This window comes from Callospermophilus lateralis, chromosome 5 (genome assembly GCF_048772815.1).
Source record: "Callospermophilus lateralis isolate mCalLat2 chromosome 5, mCalLat2.hap1, whole genome shotgun sequence".
Taxonomy (NCBI): domain Eukaryota; kingdom Metazoa; phylum Chordata; class Mammalia; order Rodentia; family Sciuridae; genus Callospermophilus; species Callospermophilus lateralis.
The window spans coordinates 103,853,155-103,878,266 of NC_135309.1; the positions used below are offsets into that span (position 1 = coordinate 103,853,155).

Below are 25,112 nucleotides of genomic sequence, written 5' to 3' on the forward strand. Positions count from 1 at the left end.
TTACTGAACATTCAAGGTTACATAATTCCTTCATCATTTGGAAAACAGAATATACCTAATTTAAAAAAAAAAACTGAAACTATACTGGCTAAACCAACTTATCTGTTCATCCTGTCCATACCTTTGATCTCCTAAACCTACCTTTATCCTTCACAATTGAAAAAGTCCAATTCCTAAATGCTGTTCACCAACTGTCAAAATCACTTGCAGGTTCTGAACACAGTATTCCTTTACATTAAGAATTAAACCCCATCCAAGTGTTAAAAAAGAATCTCATGTTTTAAAAAAAGAACATAGTTCCAGGGGCTGGGGTTGTGGCTCAGTGGTAATGTGCTCACCTAGCATGCATGAAACACAGGGTTCGATTCTCAGCACCACATAAAAATAAAGACAATAAAGTCCATCGACAACTAAAAAAATATTTAAAAAAAAAAAAAAAAAAAGAACATAGTTCCAAATTACTGACTGGCCTGTTTCACATGGAACCTCTGTGTTACAGGACACTTCTAGACAGACATAATTGGGGCTATGCATACCAACAAATGTTATTGGTTAAAAATGTTAAATATTATTGGGTATTATTCAGTACAAATTAAGAATCTTATGATTGCTAATCAGTACATTTTAAAAACCTTGTGGAATCTAAATGTGGTATCTACAAAAGTAGTATGTTGCCAGTCATACAAAAAAACAACCTAGTGATTGATTATGATCAGTTTCCTCACAAAATTACACAAGGAACATATGTTAGTTGCCAACTTGGCTTGAGTTTAGCAGTTTCTCTTTGATTCTTTTCTGTTCACCCTACTGGTATGTGCAATCTAAATATAAATAACTTCTATCTTGAACAAAGTTTAAAGAGACAAAACAAGACAATCTAAATAACCCAGAACTTGTGAGACACAGGCCCCTGTGTTCTTACCTAGAGAGAGATAAAGATCCTATATATAAAGGCTGGGCCAGGAGGTACATACCTGTAATTACAGTGACTTGGGAGGCTGAGGCAGGAGGATCACAAATTCCAGACCAGTTTGCGCAACTTTGCAAGGCAAGTCTCAAAAGGGCCAGGGGTGTAGCTCAGTGAGAGAGCCCTTGCCTAACTTGTGGGAGGTCCTGGGTTCAATTCCCAGTATCAAAAAAAAAAAGGAGGGGGGGAGTATTCTACTATCAGACCAACCTGCAAATTTTCCCATAAAATGAAGAACTGAGGCAATTTCGCCTCATTTAATTATAAGTCTTAAAAGGTAAATACCTTTTTAAATATATTTTTTAGGTGTCGATGGACCTTTATTTTATTCATTTATTTATATGTAGTACTGAGAATCGAACCCAGGGCCTTACACATGCTAGGCAAGCATTCTACTACTGAGCCACAACTCCAGCCCAAAGGTAAATACCTTTTAAGTGGTTAATTATGGTTAGAGATGTGGCTAGCATGCATGAGGTCCTGCGTTCATACCCCAGCACGACACATACACACACAAATTCCAATTCAAAAAAGTCAGCAATTTTCCACTAAATTTCAACCCAGGTCACCGAAATCTGACAATAGAACATATGACATAATAATGTCACAACACGTCAAAAAAAAAAAGTGAAATAGTTCATTAATCTAGATATTTACCTTAGTTCTTCCCCTTGAAACACCATGCAGGAGTCCCAAGGCAATCTTCCTCTTTTGATCCTGGACTGAGGACAAGGCAGGGAGGGAGCTGAGGTTGGAGGCTGCGTGGGGGCAGGACTCGAGGAAAAGGAAACTGGAGAAGTGGTCCAGAGTTTCTTCGGAAAGTGGAGCAGCCCAGGGGCTGCCCGTAATTCTAAAATAGCTACAAGGTATTGCCAGACCCTCCCACGCAAAACAAAACGCTAGTTTCAGAAAGTTACACGCGCCCCGCCCCCGACTAGGGCCTTCACAGCTGTATCCCTCTCCGAAGCCCCCTAAACTCACAAGTGTCCTTGCGGAAGGGGTCAACAGCGCCTACCCGAACTGCCCGCCCAGGCGTTCCCAGGAGTCAGCGGCGGCGGCCAGGGGTGCTCGGTCGTGGCTGCGCCGGAGCCACAGGAGGTAGTAGTGGTAGTGCGATGGCTAGGCCCAGCTCCCGTTCCAGCTTACAATCTAAGCCGGAGAGCGGCTGCCAGGGGAGGAGCGACACAAGAAAAGGCAGGGCCCGCAAGGGTGTGGAAGGTTGGGGGCGGTGGCAAAAAGCGGAAGACCAAAAAGTCGCCGAAAAAGCGGCTTAGAAAGCCTGTCAGAGATATCCGGAAGATCGACATGACCCCGGATGGGAACCACCAACGAGAGCTAGAGGTCACACTTCCGGCAGCCGCCTAGCCCACTCCTAAGCGCTCTTTGCTATAATGCGCAAGCGCAAAACCTTAGGTGATTGCTCATTGGCTTGCCGAGTGGGTGGGAAAGAGCTAGCTGGCACTAACCTGAGACTGGGAGCAAGCAAGAGTGAGGACCTGGTCCTTTGGATCCTACGGGCGTCCGAACTCGCTTGCAATTCTTGTTCTGTTGAACGTTTTCAACCAATTCTTATACCCCCGAGAACTTTTTCCATGAACCAGTTTTCCTCCACTTTTTTCCTCTGGATCAGCATTAACTTTAGTTGTTGTTTCTCCACTGCAATAAACTGAGAGCTTCTGTAAAGCCGGGATTCAGCGCTCTGACCATAATAGTTAGCACTTACTAATTCAATAAATTCTTATTGCTGTTTCCTCTTGAGTAAGCTTTAACAATTTGCGAAAATATCCAAATTGTTTTAATTTGTTCATGTGAATCTGTTAATATTTCTTTATTGCCCTTGTAATGCCTGTAAAAATTCCGACCCCTCTCATTCCTTGAATTCCTCATCTGTGTCATTTTTCCTGACCAATCTGGGGAGAGGTTTATCAGATTTAGGAATCACAAAGCGGTTCTCAGATCTCAAAGCCTCCTTTAGGTTCTAATTTTTTTTCTGTTTCTTCAGTTAGTTAATTTCTTCTGTTAATTATCTCCTTTCTAATGCTTTAAATTATTTTTAGTTTTTAAGGTTTTAATTTTACTTTTTTGCTTTCGTAACACAGAAACAGGTCCTTGATGTAAGATGTCTCTTCTGTAATATAGACATTTGGTGGGGTAAGTGTCCTCCAGGTACTCCTTAGCTGTATCCCACATATCTTAATACATTGTATTTTCATTTTTCTTATCTCAAAATACTAATTTCTCTGTTGATTTCTTATTTGACTCATGGATTCTTTTTAAGTGTGTTACTTGGTCTGATACTAAGAGATTCTGATTATCTTTCATAATTGATTTCTAATTCAATGTCACTGTGATCAGGGAATATACTTTCCATCATTTGAATTATTTAAAATTTACTGACATTTGTTCTGTGGACCAGAGAATAGTCTTAGTAAATCTTTAGTGTATATTTGAAGTGAATGTGTATTCCACAGTTATTGGGTGAAGTATTCCACAAATGTCAATCAAGTCAAGTGGGTTGAAGCCTAGCAGTGGTGCTGGCATGTAAACTTCAGAGATTGGAGAGGCTGAGGCAGGAGAACCCAAAGTTGGAGGCCAGCCTGGGCAATGTAGTGACACCCTGTCTCAAAAAAATAAAAATAAAAATAAAGACTGGGGTTGTAGCTCAGGGCAGAGCACTTACTTAACTCTCTGGATACTGATTCAATCCCCAGTACAATAAAATAAAAAATCAAGTTGGTTGATATTTTTACTCAAATCCTCTATATTCTTCATGATTTTCTGTCTTCTCATTCTATTATTAAGAAAATATAGAAATTTGACTGTGATTGTGGGTCTTCTTCTATTTCTTGTAGTTCTGTCCATTTTTACTAAATGTTGTTTTGAGGTTCCACCCTTAGTTCTATAAAAATAATTGTTCTCTTATTTAGATAATTTTTTATGTGTGTGCGGTGCTGGGGATCAAACCCAGGACCTTTTTATCACTATGAAATGATCCAATGTATAAATGGCCCTCTGCTTCCCTGTTAATATTCTTTATTCAAAGTGTACTTTATCTGATAGTAATAGAGTCACTCCAGTTCTCTGTTATATGGTATTAATATGGTATATTTTAAAGGATGACAACATTTTAATTATACTTAGTGTCCTCCAGAAAATTGAAAAGGAAGAAATACTTCCCAGTTTATTCTCTGAAGCATCACTCTAATACCCAAACCCTAAATATATTTTTTCTAAATATTTTTATTAGTTATTGATGGACTTTAGTGATTTATTTATTTTATATGTGGTGCTGAGAATCGAACCCACTGCCTCACACATGCTAGGCAAGTGGTGCTCTACCACTGATCTACAACCCCAGCCCCCAACCCCCAAATATTAAACAAGAAAATTCTAGACCAATATTCCTCATAAGCATAAATGCAAAAATTCTTTTTTTTTTTCATGGTGCCAGGCATTGAACCCCGGGCCTTGTGCATGTAAGGCAAGCAATCTACCAACTGAGCTATAGCCCCAGCCCCTAGACGCAAAAATTCTTAACAAAATTGTAACTATTTACATTGCACAATATAGCCAAGTGTGGTGGTGCATACCTGTAATCCTGATTACTTGGGAGGCTGAAGATCACAAGTTCAGGGCCATCCTCTGCAACTTGGTGAGACCTTCATAGTAGAGCACTTGCCTAGCACATGTGAGGCACTGGGTTCAAGCCTCAGCATCACATAAAAATAAATAAATAAAATAAAGGTACTGCATTTATCTACAACTAAACAATAAATTTTTTAAAAAATTTAAAAAATAAGAAGGACTGAGGTTTTAGCTCTGTGGTAGAGCATTTCTGAGTTCAATCCCAGTACTGCCAAAAAATAATAAACAAGTAAATACCATAATACATAAAAGATAGTGCACCATGACCAAAAGTAGGGGCTTATCTAAGAATGCAAAGTTCAATTAGCATTGGAAAAAAAATTAGTCAATGTAATTCACCATGTTAACTAAGATTTTAAAAAAATGATCCAGTCCACTCCTAGAATTCTATGAAAACTTCCTCAACTTGATTGAGAGCATCTATAAAAATCATCACTCCCAATGGTGAAGAACTGAATGCTTTCACCCTAGGAACTGGAAAAAAGCAAAAATTTCTGTTCTCACTAGAAATCTCTCTCTCAAAAATCTTCTGTTCAACATTGTACTGGGAATTTTTGCCTGTGTAATAAGAAAAAGAATTAGGAGACATTCAAATCAGGAAGGAAAAAGTAAAACTGGCTTTATTTATAGGTAACACATTGAAAATTCTACAAAAGTCTTTCCTGAGAATCTTTAAAAAGCTGTCAAAACTAATAGATGAGCAGGATACAGGTTACAAAAGCAGTATACAAAAGTAAATTGTATTTGTATTATGCTAGCAAAGAAAAATCTGAAATTGAAATATAAAATGCCATTTACAACAGCATGAAACATATTTGTGGAATTCTGTTAGGCAAAAATTTCTTGGATATGAAACCCAAAGTACTATCAATTAAAAAAAAACAGGATAAATTGGACTTCATCAAAATTAGGTACCTCTTCTCAAAAGACACTGATAAGAAGATGAAACAACAAGCCAAGCCAAGCCAAATCATTTATCTGATAAAGAATTTGTACCCAGATTGTACATTTTTTAAACTGTCATACCTCAATAATTTTTTAAAACCCAATAAACAAATGAGCAGAAAGTTACATAGACACTTCACCAAAAACACCTTATAAGTGGGAAATAAAGACACAACATCATCAGCGAAAATATACATTGAAATGACAATAAAATACCACTGCCTACCTATTTAATGGTAAAACCAAAAAGACTAACCAAACTGTGTTGGTGAGAACATGGAGCAACTAAAACTCATGTATACTATTAGTGGAAATGTAAATTGGTACAACTTCTTTGGAAAACAAAACTAAAGAAAGCATATATCTGCACAAAAATTTATACACAAATGTTCATAACCATGTTTGTAATAGCCAATAGTTATAACAGTCCATCAATAGATAAATGAGTAAATAATTCATGGTATATCCACATAATGGAATACTACACAGAATAAAAGAAACAAACTTCTGATACATGGAACACCATGAATGAATCTCAAGAAAATTAGGATCAGTGAGAGAAATCAGACCCAAAAGAGTACATAATGTCCCATTTATATTAATTTCAAAATAGTGCAAACAAAACTTGAGTGAGAAAAATCAGGTCAATAGTAGCCTGGTGGGGAACAGAGAAGGGCAGGAGGGAGAGATTGCAAAGAAATAGGGAAACTTTTGGGAGTGATACTTGTTGAGAGCCACAGCCGAAGGGGCTCCAGCAAACTTTCAGACTGCCAGCTGATGATTGGCTCACAGCGGCCCCAGCAACACCTAGCTGATTGGCTCCTCTGTGGAGATGCTCATTGAGCTGTTTCCCTGCCCTTTCAGACTAAGAAAGAGGATTGGCTACTTAAACAATTCATTGCAAGACACGTGAAGACAACATACTGTGGCATGAGTTGTTTTTAATTTGTTGTGCTGTTACTAAAGTAAAGTTCTGAGGGCTGCAGTTAAAACATTACGAGTTCTCCCTTCCATCTTTATTGATTCCCAAGATTTTGCACAGAAAACTCTTTGGGGGCTAGAACAGCAGTACTTGTATCACACTGTTTCCAAGACTTCAAGTTTAAAAAGCAAATCGTTTAAAAAAGAAAAAATACAGTTCCTGATTTGAGTTAGATACAGGGACAAAAAGAGCACATACTTGAAGGTTACATGGTCTACAAATGGTGGCAATGTTTTCCTTGGGGGAGTAGTTTTGTTGGTATATATATTTTAAATACTCAAAAAAGGCTCAACCTCAAGCAGTAATAAACACAAGCAAAAGTGATTTAACCCTTAAAATAAATATTCAGAAAAACCTCTCTGTACATACAAGTGAAAGAATATGTAACACTTTCACGCAAAAAAATAATTATAATAATAATAAAGGATTTGTTCATATATGTAGCTGAAATCTGCTGTTCCAGCCCACATGTCCCCAATAAAGAAGGGAGGCACAGACATAGATGACTACTGTGGTTCACTATCTTACAGCCTTTTTGTACCGGGACACTATCACCACCAAATTTATCCCTCATTATATTTATTAAAATTTTTTCTTTTTTTCATTTTTTTCTTCCTTCCTTTTTTTTTTTTTTTGTTTTTATTTTGTTTTACAGCATGCCAAATCCTTTGGCATACGTGATGGCCTTCAACAATCTCTCTTTAAGTTTTTCTTTGCTTGAATATTCCGGAAGTAAAAGGACATTAAAGCAAGTATGAGATGTAGGTAACCTTTCTGTGTCTGGGCCATTTTTGGCTATAATCATCTTTAATTTTCCTAGTCCTCCCACAGGTGCTCTGTCTGTGCCCGTGGTAAATTGCAAGAAGAGTCTTTTCTGTTCATCTGTAAATGAATGAACGATTTCCCAGAACTCCCTAATCAGAACAGAGTCCCTGGTATAGCCACCATCATATTCTGTAGTTTCTTCTAGTGCTTGGAAATCTAGATTCCGGCTTCCACATATGAGCAATTCAATTTCTTCTGGTCTGAATAAATACTTTAACGGAGATTCATTGGTCACCATATGAAAACCTCTGCGAAAAGCCTTGAACTGTTTTTCTACTGATTTGTTGAGAATGTAGTCAGAATAGAGATTGACAAATTCCTTCCTGTTTTCATTTGTAATTGGAATTTTATCACCATTTTCTTTTAGATCATACATCATTGGGTTACCAAAAAGATCTGTCTGTGATATCTGGAAAGTGATCATCATATCATCTTCCACATTTCCTTCATATTCTAGTAAGTCTTTTAAACTCTGATATAGAACTGGGTGAGAGTCTCCCAAGTCACGAAAAGTTCCTTTCTTTCCCATTAGCTTCCTGTACACAACCATGGGAAAATGGACATCCAGGATACAGTTGTTGTAAATAGCCAGACCCAGTACAATGCCAATCAGAGTAAACTGACCCTCAGTTTCAAAAGAGGATGGATTAAACCAAAATAATTTTGTAGATTCATCATATGTGAACATACCAATATCTGGATTGAAGATTTCCTCCACAACCAGCTGAAAAAATTCTTTGGAAACACCACCCTCATCAACTCCTTGTTCTCCTTCAAATTCCACATACAACTGTTTCTTCAAGTCTGCAGGATTTTCCATAGCAATCATCTCTAGCCGAACAAGTGCATCATCTATGATATGGTCACGTCTGACTTTCAGTCTCAAATATGGATTCAACTGCTGTCCTTGAACTAGGCTGTAGAGAACAGTGATTCTTCGTTCACTGTACATGCGAATTCTATTGTCATAATATAATCCCAAATTCTTTGTGACAGCATTCAATATAAAAAAAAAAAAAGTCTTGGAAACAGTGTGATGCAAGTACTGCTGTTCTAGCCCCCAAAGAGTTTTCTGTGCAAAATCTTGGGAATCAATAAAGATGGAAGGGAGAACTCGTAATGTTTTAACTGCAGCCCTCAGAACTTTACTTTAGTAACAGCACAACAAATTAAAAACAACTCATGCCACAGTATGTTGTCTTCACGTGTCTTGCAATGAATTGTTTAAGTAGCCAATCCTCTTTCTTAGTCTGAAAGGGCAGGGAAACAGCTCAATGAGCATCTCCACAGAGGAGCCAATCAGCTAGGTGTTGCTGGGGCCGCTGTGAGCCAATCATCAGCTGGCAGTCTGAAAGTTTGCTGGAGCCCCTTCGGCTGTGGCTCTCAACAGATACTCATATTTGTTATCTTGACTGTTGTAGTTTCATACATGTGTTCATATGTAAAAACATGTATACCTTATGCTCAATTATACCTCAAAAAAGCTGTTAAAATTAAAATGAAAAAAGTTCTTAGTCCATGTTGCACTTTGAATAAATCTCTTAAAACATGCATGACTTTATAATATGTTACACTGGTCATTTGCAAAATTGATTCACTAAGTTATGAAAATCTTCCAAATGTTGACATATTGCATTCTACATTATCAAAAAAACACATTTTTAATATTACTCCAATCTCATTGAAGAATCTTGAAAAATAAAAATTCTTATTTTTGAAAGCACAGTTAAATCAATGATAATAAGTAGGTATTTTCCTTGAACTGAACATTTCACTTAATTTTCAAGAAAGTGTGTGCCAAATACCCAAGTCTGAATAATCTATTTGTATGTCAATAGATCTTTTAATGAAAGAATATTCCATGATAAAAACAAAACAGCTACAACCAGAGATATGAAAAATTGTGCTCTATATTTGTAATATTAATTGTAATGCATTCTGCTGTCATATATAACAAATTAGAATAAAAAATTTTAAAAACAGCTATTTCAGCTTACAACCACTACTTAAGAATTATTTAGTGTGCAGTAAAAGTATTTTATGTAGGGAGCTGGGGCTATAACTCAATTGGTAGAGTGATTGTCTCGCATGAACAAGACCCTGGGTTCAATCCCCAGCATCACCAAAAATAAAAAATGTGGCGGCTGGGATGTGGCTCAGCAGTAGAGCACTTGCCTCCCACGTGGAAGGCACTGGATTTGATCCTCAGCACCACATAAAAGTAAATAAAAAAATAAAGATACTATGTCCATGTATAACTAAAATAATATTTTTTAAAAAAGTGTTTTATGTATACTTTGTATTTTTTCAGCATGGTATTGGCACCAAAACAGGCTGGTAGACCAATGGTACAGAATAGAGGATACAGAGACTAACCCACAAAATTACAACTACCTTATATTAGACAAAGGTGCTAAAATCATACAATGGAGAAAGAATAGCATCTTCAACAAATGGTGCTAGGAAAACTGGAAATCCATATGCAACAAAATGAAATTGAATCCCTATCTCTCACCATGCACAAAAGTTAATTCAAAATGGATCAAGGATCTAGGAATCAAACCAGAGACTCTGCGTCTAATGGAAGAAAAAGTTGGCCCTAATTTCCATCACGTGGGGTTAGGATCCAATTTCCTTAATAAGACACCTCTAGCACAAGAGCAAAATTAAAACCAAGAATCAACAAATGGGATGAATTCAAACTAAAAAGTTTTTTCTCAGCAAGAGAAATAATATGTGAGGTGAATAGGGAGCCTACATCCTGGAAACAAATTTTTATCCCTCACACTTCAGATAGAGCTGATGTATCTGATGTATCTACCTGATATAATCTCTAGGGTATACAAAGAACTCAAAAAGTTAAACACCAAAAAAACAAATAACCCAATAAACAAATGGGCCAAGGACCTGAACAGACACTTCTCAGAAGAGGATATACAATCAATCAACAAATACAAGAAAAAATGCTCACCACTCTAGCAATCAGAGAAATACAAATTAAAACTACTCTAAGATACCATCTCACTCCAGAAAGAATGGCAGCCCTTATGAAGTCAAATAACAACAAGTGCTGGTGAGGATGTGGGGGGAAAAGGTACACTCATACATTGCTGGTGGGACTGCAAATTGGTGCAGCCAATTTGGAAAGCTGTATGAAGATTCCTTAGAAAGCTGGGAATGGAACCTCCATTTGACCCAGCTATTCCTCTTCTCAGTCTATACCCAAAGGACCTAAAAACAGCATACTACAGGAACACAGCCACATCAATGTTTATAGCAGCACCATTCACAATAGCTAGACTGTGGAGCCAACCTAGATGCCCTTCAATGGATGAATGGATAAAAAAAAGAAAAAAGTGGCATTTATGCACAATGGAATATTACTCAACACTAAAAAAAAATAACAAAATGGCATTTGCAGTTAATGAATGACATTAGAACAGATTATGCTAAGTGAAGTTAGCCAATCCCAAAAAACAAATGCTGAATGTCTTCTCTGATATAAGGGGGGTGACTCAAAATGGGATAGGAAGGAAGAGCATGAGATAGGGAAGAGAAGTGGGAGGGAAAGGGAGGGAGAAGGGGAATTGCATGGAAGATGGAAGGAGACCCTCATTGTTATACAAAATACATGTATGAAGATGTGAAAAAAAAAAGAATAGCGTCACCTTAGATTGGGTAGAGAGAAGTGATGGGAGGGGAGGGGAGGAGAGGGGATGGGGGGAAAGGAAGGATAGTAAAATGAAATAGACATTATTATTGCTGTGTGTATATACGTGACTGCATGACCAATATGACTCTGCAACCTGTACATTCAGAAAAATGAAAAATTATATCCCATCTGATTCAAATGTATCATATGTCAAGGTCATTGTACTGTCATGTGTAACTAATTAAAACAAATAAAAATTTTTTAAAAAGTATTTTATGTATACTTTGTATTTTTTCACTTAGAATATTTTAAAAGATGTGTATTGGGGAAGAATGTAAGGACAATTAATTTGTGCCAGTAGTGTTCAATGGGAAGTGGTTTTGCTCCCAGGGAATTTTTGACAATGTCTATTTTGGGTAATCACAATTCGGAGGGGAGAGTTAGTACTGGCATCTAATGTACTGAGAAGTCAGGAATGCCACTAAACATCCAAATAATGCACAGGACAACCCCAAAGTGCTGTTCACCCTGATATTCCATTGTTTGGATATACCATATTTTGTTTAACCCTTCATCAGGTCATAGACATTAGGGTGGTTTTCACTTTGGGGCTATTATGAATAATGCTGCTATGAACATTACAATTTAAACATGTTTTCAATTATCTTGAGTATATACTTAATAGTATACTTATGAGGTATACCCAAATTACTGATTCATATGGTTTTTTTTGTTGTTTTTTTTTGTTTTGTTTTTTTGTTTTAGGAACTACCAAACTGTTTTCCAAAGTGGATGTACCATTGTACATCTCCCTTAGCAGGATATGAGTGTTCCAACTTCTCTGTATTCTTGCCACTTTTTAGTATACATCTTTTTGACTATATCCATCTTGGTGTGAGATAGTATCATATACATTGTGATCTTCAGTAGTTTGCCTTTGAACCTTCAAAGTCAATATTAACACGTGAAAACAAAAAAGAAATTCTTAGTATTATTATGAAAAGTTTTGACCTTGTGACACCTGTAAGTGCCTGCAGATTACATTTTGAAAATGTTCAAAGTAGGTATTGCAGAAGTCTTTACAAGAATTGATAGTAGAGATATTGGGAGCTTACTGATGCTAAGCACTTTACATAAATTATCTCCTACAATCTGATTAACAGCCCTGTAGCATATGCACTATCATTATCTCTACTTTACAGGTGGGAATTGAGCCCCTAACCTAGAAACTCAGTTCCCACATATAATGCCACAGATGAGCTTTGACTCCAGCATTCTAGAAAAATTTCTCCCCAGTGTAGTTTAGCTCTTTTCTACACTCAACCCCCAACTTTGGAGCAGAAAGAGCAAAAAAGGGCAGCAGTGAGGCACATGGGTGGTTTTGATGTGGTTTTTGTGGCTTAAAAGTTTATATTTGGTGTCTTGAGCTCTTAAAATTTTTTCCAAACATGAAGAAAGAATTGGAAAATCAAATAAAAGAGGCTTACAGGACACCAAATGTACAATATCACAACAGATCCACACCAAGACCAATTATAATAAAAATGCTAGCATACAAAATAAGGAGAGAATTTCAAAAGCCACAAGAGAAAGAAATCAGATTACATATAGGGGTAAACCAATTAGGATATCTGCAGATTTTTCAATCCAGACTCTGAAAGCTAGAAGATCCTGGAACAACATATACCAACCTCTGAAAGAAAATAAATGCCAACCAAGAATCTTATATCCAGTAAAATTAAGATTTAGATATGAAGATAAAATAAAAATTTTCCATGATAAACAAAAGTTAAAATAATTTACAACTAGAAAGCCTACACTACAGAACATCCTTGGCAAAATATTCCATGAGGAGGAAATGACAAACAACAATGAAAATCAGCAAAGGGAACTATTACACTAAAGGAAAAAAAAAAACAAAGAAGAAACTAAGTCAAGTTAAACACCAAAAATAAACAAAAATGCCTGGGAATACAAACAATGTCTAAATAATAACCTTGAATGTTAATGGGCTAAATGCATCAATCAAAAGACATAGACTGGCAGATTGGATTTTTAAAAAGGACCCAACAACATGCTGCCTCCAAGAAACTTATAGGAAAAGACATCCACAGACTGAAGGTAAAAGTTTGAGAAAAAACATACCATTTACATGGACTATGGAAACAAGCAGGGGGTTCCATTCTCATACCAAATAAAGTAGACCTCAAGCCAAAGTTAATCTAAAGAGATAAAAAAGAACTTTTCATACTGTTTAAGGAAACCATACATCAACAAGACATAACGATTATAAACATATATGCCGCAAACAATGGAGCATCTATGTTCATCAAACAAACTCTCCTCAAGAATCAAATAGACCACAACACAATAATTTTGGGTGACTTTAACACACCTCTTTCACCACTAGAAAGATCTTCCAAACAAAAGCTAAGTAAAGACACTATAGAACTTAATAATACAATAAATAACTTAGCTGACATATATAGACTATTTCATCCATCAGTGAGTGAATACACTTTCTTCTCAGCAGCACATTGATCCTTCTGTAAAATAGACCATATACTATGCCACAAAGCAACTCTTAGCAAATACAAAAAAGTAGAGATACTACCCTGCATTCTAACAGATTATAATGAAATGAAATTAGAAATTAATGACAAAATAAAAAATAGAAGATACTCCAACATCTTGAGGCTAAATAATATGCTGTTGAGTGAACAATGGGTTGCAAAACACATCAAAGAGGAGATTAAAAAATTCTTAGAGGTAAATGAGAACACTGATACAGCATATCAAATCTTTCGAACACCATGAAGACAGTACTAACAGGAAAGTTCACTGCATGGAATTCATTCCTTAAAAGAAGAAAAAGTCAACAATAAATGACCTAACATTATATCTCAAAACCCTAGAAAAAGAAGCACAAATCAACATCAAAAGCAGAAGATAGGAAATAATTAAAATCAGAAGTGAAATTGAAACAAAAGAAACGATTGAAAAAATTAACAAAATAAAAAGTTGGTTCTTTGAAAAAATAAATAAAATTGATAAACCCTTAGCCATGCTAATGAAGAGAAGTAGAGCGAAAACACAACTTACTGACATCCATGACTAAAAAGGAAATATCTCAACGGACACTACAGAAATATAGAAGATAATTAAAAATTATCTTGAAAATTTGTACTCCAATAAAATAGAAAATATCAAGGGCACTGGCAAATTTCTAGAGTCATATGACTTGCCCAGACAGAATCAGGATGATAAACACAAGTTAAACAGATCAATTTCAAGCAATGAAATAGAAGATACCCTCAGAAGCCTTCCAATCAAGAAAAGCCCAGGACCAGATGGATACACAGCTGAATTCTACAAGATTTTCAAAGAAGAATTAATACCAACACTCTTCAAATTATTTTGTGAAATAGAAAAGGAGGGAACACTTCTAAACTCATTCAATGAAGCTAATATCACCCTGATTCTAAAACCAGATGAAGACATATCAAAGAAAGGAAACTTCAGACCAATATCTCTAATGAACATAGATGCAAAAATTCTCAATAAAATTCTGGCAAATCAAATACAAAAGCATATCAAAAAGATAGTGCACCACAATCAAGTGGGATTCATCCCAGGAATGCAATTTTGGTTCAATATACAGAAATCAATAAATGTAATTCACCACATCAATACCCTTAAAGATAAGAATCATATGATCATTTCAATAGATGCAGGAAAAGCACAAGACAAAATACAGCACCCCTTCATGTTCAAAACACTAGAAAAAAAAAAAAAAGAAAAACAGGAACATATCTCAACATTGTGAAAGCTATCTATGCTAAGCCCCAGACCAACATCATTCTAAATGGAGAAAAATTGAAAGCATTCCTTCTAAAAACTGGAACAAGACAGGGATGCCCTCTTTCACCACTTCTATTTAACATAGTTGTTGAAACTCTAGCCAAAGCAATTAGACAGACAAAAGAAATTAAAGAGATACAGATAGGAAAAGAAGAAGTCAAACTATCACTATTTGCTGATAACATGATTCTATACCTAGAAGATCCAGAAAACTTCTAGAACTAGTAAATGAATTCAGCAAAGTAGCAGGATATAAAATCAACACCCATAAATCAAATGCATTTCTGTATACCAGTGACAAATCCTCTGAAAGAGAAACTAGGAAATATACCCCATTTATAATAGCCTCAAAAAATAAAATAAAATACTTGGGAATCAACTGAATGAAAGAGGTGAAAGACCTCTACAATGCAAACTATAGAACGCTAAAGAAAGAAATTAAAGAGTACCTTAGAAGATGGAAAAATCTACTTTGTTCTTGGATAGGGAGAATTAATATTGTCAAAATGACCATGTTACCCAAAGCACTATACATGTTTAATGCAATTCCAATCAAAATCCCAATGAAATTCCTCATAGAAATAGAAAAAGCAGTCATGAAATTCATCTGGAAAAATAAGAGACCCAGAATAGCCAAAGGAATCCTTAGCAAGAAGAGTTAAGCAGGTGGCATCAATATACCAGACCTTAAACTATACTACAGAGCAATAGTAACAAAAACGGCAAGGTTTTGGCACCAAAATAGACTTGTAGACCAATGGCACAGAATAGAGGACACAGAGACAAACCCACATAGATAGAGTTATCTCATATTAGACAAAGGCACCAAAAACATACATTGGAGAAAAGATAGCCTTTTCAACAAATGGTGCTGGGAAAACTGGAAATCTATATGCAGCAAAATGAAACTAAACCCCTATCTCTCACCATGCTCAAAAAACCCAAATTAGATCAAGGACCCAGGAATTAAACCAGAGACCCTGCACCTAATAGAAGAAAAAGTAGGCCCAAATCTTCATCATGTTGGATTAATCCCTGACTTCCTTAATAATATTCCTATAGCACAAGAATTAAAATCAAGAATCAATAAATGGGTTGGATTCAAACTACAAAGCTTCTTCTCAGCAAAGGAAACAATCAATGAAGATAATAGAGAGCCTACAGAATGGGAGCAAATTTTTATCACACACACATCAGATAGAGCACTTATCTCTAGTATATAAAGAACTCAAAAATCTTAACACCAAAAAAAAAGAAACAAATAACTTAATCAACAAATGGACCAAGGAACTGAACAGACACTTCTCAGAAGATGATATACAATCAATCAACAAATGTATGAAAAAATGTTCAACTTCTCTAGTAATTAGAGAAATGCAAATCAAAACTACTATAAGATTTCATCTCACTTCAGTCAGAATGGCAGCTATTAAGAATACAAACAGGGGCTGAGGATGTGGCTCAAGTGGTAGTGCGCTTGCCTGGCGTGCGTGCGGCCCGGGTTCGATTCTCAGCACCACGTACAAACAAAGATGTTGTGTCCGCCAATGGCTAGGGAATAAATATCAAAAAATTCTCTCTCTTTCTCTCTCTCTCCTCTCTCACTCTCTCTTTAAAAAAAAAATACAAACAACATTAAGTGTCGGCGAGAATGTGGGGGATAAAGGCACACTCATACATTGCTGGTGGGACTGTAAATTGGTGCAGCCAATCTGGAAAACAGTATGGAGATTCCTTGGAAAACTTGGAATGGAATCATTTGACCCAGATATCCCATTCCTCAGTTTATACCCAAATAACTTAAAAACAGCATACTACATCGACACAGCCACATCAATGTTTATAGCAGCACAATTCACAATAGCTAAATGTGGAACCACTCCAGATGCCCTAATGTAGATGAATGGATAAAGAAACTGTAGTGTGGAATATTACTCAGAATTAAAAGAGAATAAAATCATGGCATTTGCAGGTAAATGGATGGAGTTGGAGAATATAATGCTAAGTGAAATAAGTAAATTCCAAAAAAAAAAAATTAAATGCCAAATGTTTTCTCTGATATGTGGATGCTGATCCATAATGGGGATGGGGGAAGCATGGGAGGAATGGAAGAGCTTTAGATAGGGCAAAGGGGAGGGAGTAGAAGGGAGAAAGCATGGGGGTAGGAGAGATGGTGGAATGAGATGAACATCCTTAACCTAAGTACATGTATGAAGACACAAATGGTGTGACTATACTTTGTGTACAACCAAAGACATGAAAAATTGTGCGCTATATGTGTATTATGAACTGAAATGCATTCTGTTATCATGTATAACAAACTAGAATACATAAATAATTTTTTTTTAAAAAGAGAGAGATAAGAGAGAACTATTTTAATATTTATTTTTCAGTTTTCGATGGACACAACATCTTTATTTTATTTTTATGTGGTGCTGAGGATCGAACCCAGCGCCCTGTGCATGCCAGGCGAGCACGTTACCACTTGAGCCACATCCCCAGCCCAATAGATAACTTTTTTAAGAAAATAAAGTTGTTCAGAGAAAATAACATTAAACTGGAATCTGCAATTTTTACTGAAATGTAAGACTAGTTCAAATGAATGCAGTAATTTGTAGAACAGAATAAATAGAGTAGATAAAAATAATAATTACTATTGTATCTTGTACTTATTATGTGCCATCTCATCTAGAGCATTTTGTGGGTGCTGTGATGAACAAGATTGACCTAGCAACTACCCTCACATAGGTTATCATTCAGGGACAGAGAGAGAGAGACCTTTAAAATTTAGAAATCAAAAATTTAATTTTAATGATGATAATAGGAGGAAAATATATGTTACTTATATGAGCAAATAACTGGGGGAATCTAACCTATTATGAAGGACATAATGTCCAAAGGTATTTACTCATATCTCCTGAGTAAAAGTCACAGTTAATTGACAAACCCAGCTACTGTCTCTGGAATCTACCACCACATTTGGGGCTGAGGCCATGATTGTCCTCAACTGTAACCAGCCAATGACTGAGCACAGTGGGGTTGCTAGTGCTGGTCCATTCCCTTGTAATTCAGACCTCTTTCCTTTTTTTTTTTTTTTTTTTTATCTTAGACCTCTTTTAACGTGCAATTATAGCTAGGGAACTTCCCTTTGGCCTAGGCAAAACTTTCTTTGAATAGGTCTGCAATCCCTTTCTATTTAATTATCCTTGTTTCTTCCTCTCCTTGAATAGATCTCCAACTAGCATTGGTGTCTGAGGCTTTTCCTGCCCACTCCTGGTTCCTCCCCGTTTTCCTCCATAGAGGTCTCCCTCAATAAATCTCTTGCAAGTCCAATCCTATCTTGTCATTCACTCTTGAAGGACCTGAATTAATTCATATGGCACAGAGGAAGCTTTCACTGAGGAAGGAATATAAATGAGGTGAAAATTAGAGGTAAAAAAGGGAATGATCCTGAGACAGGTGCTTGGCACAGTGCCTGGCACATCTTAATGCTCAATCAACATTGATTGACTAAAGGGAATGCCAAGTGCTTTGTATATGGTGTTATAGTTTGGGTTTGGAATGTCCCCCAAAGGCTCATGTGTTAAAGGCTTGGTCCCCAATGGTAGAACCATTGGGAGGTATTGGTAACTTTAGAAGGTGGGGCCTGGTTGCAGGAAGCAGGTCATGGAGGCATGTCTTTGAATGGTATATGTTGTCCCCAGCCCCTACTTCTTCTCTCCTTTTCTTGCTTCTTCCACCTGCCATGAGGTTATCAGCTTTCCTTCCATGCGTCCTTCCACCAAAACATTCTGTCTCACCACAGGCCCCAAAACAAGTGATCATGGATCCGAGAGTCAAGCATTAGTTTAAAAGTGCAATGAGAATACAAAGTTAGGATCATGTGTTTCCAAGCATGTTACTTTTAACTGCTTAGCTATTAAGTTATACTGGCTCCCTTCAGTGACCTTTGAAAATAAACTGTTTGGGCTGGGCATGGTGGGGAATGCCTATAATCCTAGCGACTTGGTAAACTGAGGCAGTAGGATCACAAGTTCAAAGCCAGTCTCTGCATTTTATCAAGATCTTGTCTCAAAAAACAAACAAACAACAACAACAACAAAAAAAAAAACTTGGGGATGTGACTTAGTGGATAAGTGCCCCAAATTCAAACCCTGATACCAAAGGCCACTGCCTCTTCTAAAAAAAAAGAGATCCTAAATTATACTGGTGATATATATATATGAAAGTTATAAAGTAGCTTTCTTTATGGAGGTCCATGTTATAAGCCACTGTTTTGTTTTTTTATTTGTTTGTTTGTTTTTTAAGAGACAGGGTCTTGTTGAGTTGCTTTGGGCCTTACTAAGTTGCTGCTGAGGCTGGCTTTGAACCCACGATCTTGCCTCAGCCTTCTGAGCTGCTAGGATTAATTATTGGCATGCTCCACAAGGATCAGCCACATTCTCTACAGTTAGAGTAAAAGAAGGTTGACAGAAATCTTAGGAAATTTCTCTTTTTAAAGTAATGCCACTAGGAGATACATAGCTCTCTTTCTAATAAGGAAGGAGTAAGTAAACCAGAGGTAGATTTTCAAGATTAAGTGTTTGTATGGATGAGCTACATGACTTTATATATATATTTATTTGTTATAGTTGGACACAATACTTTTTTATTTTATTTGTTTATTTTTATGTGGTGCTGAAGATCAAACCCAGTGCCTTGCCTGTGCTAGGCAAGCGCTCTACCGCTGAGCCACAACCCCCACCCAAGCTAGATGAATTTTAATATTAAAACTTAACTTCTCACTATCTAGTATGATCTCCTACATGTCTCTGATAAATTTTTGTTGCCCTGTGTTGCTCAGTTTGGCCTTGAATTTGTGATTCTTGGCCTCAGCCTCTCAAGTAACTAGGATTACGGGTGTACCATGACACCTGGTTCCCTGAAACACTTTCAAAATACATTATTCTGTGTGTAGTTTGAGAACATTTATTGGCTATTGAGTTGAACAGTATTCACAGGAACTCAAAATGTGTATCCTACACAGCAAGCTATCTCTACTCACTTTTTTGTAGGATAATCTCAACTAATGATAAGAAAGTATAAATACTAAAATATAGTCTAACAATTATCTCTCATTTACATATAAGAAGACAATGGATGCACCAAAAACAGAAAAGGAAAGAAATTAACACACACTAAATTATTTTAAGTATATCAGCATGTGATTTCAACTTAGACATTTCCTTGAAATAGAAAGCAATTGCCTTGATCAAAGAAAGTAATTACAAATTTTACATAAAAACACTGTGCATATAGTCTGTATTCATTCACCTTTGGAAATTTCATATTGAAATAACTACCTTAGACTCTCCATGCTCTCAGGAGTTACGACAAGAAAGTATAAATTTGAGTAGCAATTCCCTGATTATGTGAGCTTTTAAAAATTAGAATGCATTAAGGGGAGGTACTGGGAAATGAAACCAACAAAAGTATATTATTCTATTGTGTGCATATACAAATACATAACAACTAATCCCACTATTTTGCATAGTTATAATGCACCAATAAAAATTGGAAAAAAATAAAATGTATTGCTTTCTAAGATTTTAAAAAGAATGAAGAAGGCTTATTGGAGAAAATTTGGAAAATATAGAAATATGAAGAAGGAAATTGAGATTCTTCTGCCTCAGCCACTCAAGTCACTGGGATTTCAAGCGTGTGCCACCATGCAGGCCTTGGTAAGGTTTTTATTCACTCATTTGTTCATTTATTCAATTAGTCAGTCAGTCAATCAGTAATTAATTAGTATTGAGCACCCACTGTTCTCCAGATTCTGTTCTAGGGTAACACTTACAAAAAGAATGTCACCATTTGAGAGGTAGAGGTGGCAGTAAAGAAAATGTGAATAGAAATGACAGCTATATTAAGAAGAAGCTCAAAATTCAAGACCAAAAGAAGTTGTATGTGAACAAGGTTAAACCTCAATAGGAGGTAGAAAATTGTTATCAAGGACAGGAATTCATTTCAAAGAATCTCTCCTCAAAAAAAAAAAAAAAGTGAAGAAAAAAAAAAGTCTGGAAGAAAAGTCAGTTTATTATACAGAAAGATAATTTTCCTATGGATTAGAATTTAATGCTTTAGTTTCTAAATTTTTCAATTTGTATTCTGCCTAACTTTGTACCACACTCTTCTCTTACAATTTTTTCTTAAGGAAGTTCCACTCAGAGAAGAATTTTTCAGGGTAATGCTAAGCAGATGGCTTTTTCTAATCTTCCCCAGAAAAATGCAAAGTAGGATTTGAAACTAACACTGCCACCTACAAGTGAGTACTTTGAAAAGAAAAAAGATTGGAATACCAGTCATCTGGGTAGATGTCCAAGCTGCCAGAAATCTAAGAATAGGGCTTTGGAGTGGGGCTTCTGGTTTACAGAAAATAGAAATGTGATTAAAATAAAATAAGAAAAGTAAAAGAACTTCAAAGTCTTGGCATCATTCAAAAACATAAAGTCTATTTGCCTATTTTTTTTATCTCTATATTAGCTATATTGTTCCAGTTATTTCCTGGGTCCTTGGGCAAGATAATATCTCTACGTCTCAGTTTCCCTAGCTGCATGGGGATAATAACAGCCCCTACCTCTTTGCTGTGATGAATAAATTCTTAGTAGCCTAAGAATTTAACAATATTATTAATACCATTAATATTTGCATTATAATGTTATTTTCAGGGATTTAATATTCAGAATGGCTGAACTTTAATTCAGATACATGTCTGTTTCATTTTTTTCCCATTACTATGTTTACTACTAATAACCACTACTAATAACCAGGACTCCTTCTCTCCCACCACCATTACATCCTAAAAAGGGTTATCAGTCCCTTTTTTTCTAGGTGAAATTGTGAATATGCAAAGGATCATATGCTACTTTTAAGTATTGCAGGATGGAAATCTCAGAAGCTTGATCCCCCAGGAAATAACTTAATGTTTTTGGAAGCTGGATAGATATAACTGAGGGAAATGAGAGAGAAGAATGCTGAGTAAATAAACATGTGCCAATGTACAAATCATATGGCTCCATGCTGATAAATCATCATTATTACTTTTCAGTCAACCTAAACCTCATCCAGCACTTTACTCAGCATCTGGGAAGTAGATTTATTTCTAAATGATAGATAGAAAGTATGAGTGATGCAAAAAAAGTGCATCACCCATGCAAATTGAGGTTAAAGTTGAACCCGAAAATGAAATCAGGATAAAAAGATAAAAATATTTTCAGCCATCTGTAGAATGATGTCACTGGCAAAAATTTTAAATTAGTTAATATGGAGTATTGATAAGGGTGTGGAGTAATGACAACGCTTAAGTACTTCTGTGAATGTATAAGTTGTTTTAAACCACTTTGGAAAACACTACAAAACTTCAAATGAAGTTGAATATGTGATTCAGCAATTTCATCCAAAGTATATCCCTAAAGAAATTCTTACTCAGGTGATTATGTACTGTTTATGCCAGATTCGTGGGACCCCAATAGACCTCCAGGAGCCGAATCCGATGCAATCACACAAGAGTCTTTATTGCAAGCTCCAGCCTGGACTCACAACTGTTATCAATGCAGCGGTCCCAGGGAGTGAGTCCCTGTCCTTTGTTCAGTGAGATTTTATAGGTTTTGGGGGGATACTATACTCTATGTGCCACAACATCACACAGCAAATCATTCCACACCACAGGAAAGTCAAACAACAACTCTTAACATTGATTAGCACATTCAATGGCCGGAACAAGTTGGGTAGTGATTGGTTAGTACAAGAGGGGGATTCCTTTGAACTGATTAGTTTAGGCCAAGAGGGGTGTACATGCTAAACTACATGGTTTCAACCACCATAAACTACTGGGGAATTATCTGGCATTCCAGGTATTTTCCCTGTCTCATGATGATTGATGGTTGCTAGGGGGGTTGGTTGCTATGGGTCCTCACCTAGCCTAACTGAGTCAGGGACACCTGGTGCTGCAGATCTCTCCTGTTATTTGTAGACAAACAACTCAGCAGGCTGGGTTTGTGCTTAGGAGTGCTCTGTGGGTTTTTCCAAGGACAAGGGTCGTGCCCCCTTCGTTGGACAGGCTTTGCTCTGAGGTAGAGGCTGGTTTCTCAAAAATGGAGTCACAGTAGTTTCTCAGTACTATTATGTTAATGTCAGAAAAACAGTTAAAAAAAAAAAAACACTGGTGATTTCAACACATCCTTATCACCATAGAAGAGGTCATCCAAATAAAATCAATAAAGAGATTTCAAACCTAAATAGTAAATCAAATGGACATAATAAACATATACAGAATATCTCACCCCAAACCAACTGAATTTGCTTTCTTCTCAGCAGGTCATAAAACCTTTTCCAAATAGATCATATTTTAGGCCACAATGTAAGTCTTAACAAATACAAAACAAAATTATATAATCCTGTACATCCTTTCAGATCATGATGGAATGAAACTAGAAATCAATAGCAAGGAAAATAATATAATAATATAAACACACGGAGATTGAACAATACTTTTTAAATGAAGAATGGATCATAAAAGAATGAGAGAAGAAAGAAAATTCTTAGAAACAAATGAGAACAGAGATACAATCTATCCAATCTGTGGGACAATATGAAGGCAGTTCTAAGAGGAAAATATGTAGCACTGAGGGCCTACATTAAAAAAATAGAAAAATTCCAAATAAATAATCTAATGCTCTACCTTAGAAAAGGAAGAACAAACTAATTCCCAAAACAGCAGAATACAGGAAATAATTAAGAGCTAAAAATAATGAAATTGAGAATAAAAAAATACACAAGATCAATGCCAAAAAAGAGTTTGTTCTTTGAAAAGATAAATTGATAAACCCATAACCAAACTAACAAAAAGGAGAGAAAATACTCAAATCATCAAAATCATGAAAAGGGAGACATCATCACAGAAGCTTCTAAAATCCAGAGGACCATTAGAAACTATTTTTGAAAATTTATATTCCCAATAAACTGGAAAATCTAGAAGATAATGACAAATTTCTAGATACATATGACATGTCCAAGTAGAACCAGGAAGATATAAAAAACCTAAAAAGACTAATATCAAGTAAAGATATTGAAGCAGAAATTTCTTCCAACCAAAAAAAAGCCCAGGAGCAGATGAGTTCTCAGCTAAGTTCTACTAGACTTTTGAAGAGCTAACACCAGTCTTTCTTAATTATTCCATTAAATTAAAAGGAAGGAAACACTCCCAAATTTATGAAGCCAGTTTAACTCTGCTACCAAAACCAGACAAAGACACATCAAAGAAAGAAAATTACAGACCAATATTTCTGATGAACATAGATGCAAAAATCCTTAATAAAATATTATTAAACCTCATTCAAAAGCACATCCAGAAGATAATGCACCATTATCAAGTGGATTTCATCCCAGGGATGCAAGTTTGATTCAACATACACAAATCAATAAGTATAGTTCACCACATAAATAGAGTTAAGGACAAAATCTTGTTTCATCTCAATGCATAGAAGATCTTTGATAAAATCCAGCATTCATTCATTCTGACAAGAGAAGGAAATTAAAGGGATATAAATAGGGAAACAATAAGCCAAATTATCTCTGTTTGCTGATGACATCATCCGATATCTAGAAAACCAAAAAGCTTCAAAACACTTCAAGAGCTAATAAATTAATTCAGCAAAGTAGCAGGATAAAAGATTAACATTCATAAATCAATAGCTTTCCTATACTCCAAAAGTGATTATGCTGAGAAGGAAATCAGGAAAACTAACCTATTCATAATAACCACAAAATAAAATAAAATACTTGGGAATTAATATAACCAAGGAGGGGAAAGAGCTCTACAATGAAAATTATAGAACATTGAAGAAAGAAATTGATGGAGACCTTAGAAGATAGAAAGACTTCCTATGTTCTTGGATAGGCAGAATTAATATTGTCAAAATGTCCATACTACCCAAAGCATTATACAGATTCAATGGAATCACCATCAAAATATCACTGACATTCTTCACAGAAAAAACAGTCCTAAAATTCATTTGGAGGAATAAGAGACCAGATTAGCCAAAGCAATCCTGAGGCAGAAGAGCAATGCTAAAAGCATCATAACAACTGATCTCAAATTATACTCAGTTATAGTAACAAAAACAGCATGGTATTGGCATCAAAATAGATGCAAAAGACAATGGAATAGCATAGAATACACAGAGACAAACTCACAT

The 25,112-nt window shown here is 35.9% G+C and overlaps 1 protein-coding gene and 1 pseudogene across 5 annotated transcripts in view; both read right to left on the minus strand.

Annotated features, from left to right (window-relative positions):
* The window catches only part of Tent2 (terminal nucleotidyltransferase 2), a 61,713-nt gene extending 59,425 nt beyond the window's left edge, over positions 1-2,288 (minus strand). For 2 of the 5 annotated variants that reach the window (XM_076857086.1, XM_076857082.1), the window contains exons 1-2: positions 1,983-2,288; positions 1,625-1,689 (exon numbers count right to left, since the gene is read on the minus strand). The gene's annotated coding sequence lies outside the window, so the exon portion shown is untranslated. Of the gene's footprint in view, positions 1-1,624; positions 1,690-1,948 lie in introns of all 5 variants that reach the window. The other 3 variants (XM_076857085.1, XM_076857084.1, XM_076857083.1) reach the window with 3 other exon arrangements.
* A 4,193-nt stretch (positions 2,289-6,481) lies between these two features.
* LOC143399349 (ubiquitin-protein ligase E3A pseudogene) lies at positions 6,482-8,367 on the minus strand (annotated as a pseudogene).
* Between the last annotated feature and the right edge of the window lie 16,745 nt (positions 8,368-25,112).